Genomic DNA, 240 nt, shown 5'->3' with positions numbered 1-240 from the left:
ATCCTCCAACATCCCAGATCCTTTGCAGCCCTGGGCTGGGCTTTCTGCTCCAGAGAGCAGGCCTGGCTCTGCCCCTCTCCTCCATAGCTGCAAGGAGTTGGGAGACTGCAGGCATAACAGCGTCCGCCTAGCTTCCCCCTTCCCTACTCCCCTCCCCTTTGCTATTCGCTGCTCAAGCAGAGATCCACCCTTTCTTCCCTTCCTCCCAGCTCAAAGGCATGTTTCCTTCCTTTTGCCCTT

At 57.5% G+C, this 240-nt stretch overlaps 1 protein-coding gene across 1 annotated transcript in view; it reads right to left on the bottom strand.

Annotated features, from left to right (window-relative positions):
- DYNC2H1 (dynein cytoplasmic 2 heavy chain 1) overlaps nucleotides 1–240 on the bottom strand; it is a 601,360-nt gene that overhangs the window by 450,224 nt on the left and 150,896 nt on the right. The gene's annotated exons all lie outside the window — the stretch shown is intronic.

This window comes from Gavialis gangeticus, unplaced genomic scaffold (genome assembly GCF_001723915.1).
Source record: "Gavialis gangeticus isolate Ggan-Ray unplaced genomic scaffold, GavGan_comp1, whole genome shotgun sequence".
Lineage (NCBI taxonomy): Eukaryota > Metazoa > Chordata > Crocodylia > Gavialidae > Gavialis > Gavialis gangeticus.
This window is presented reverse-complemented; position numbering and strand designations above follow the sequence as displayed.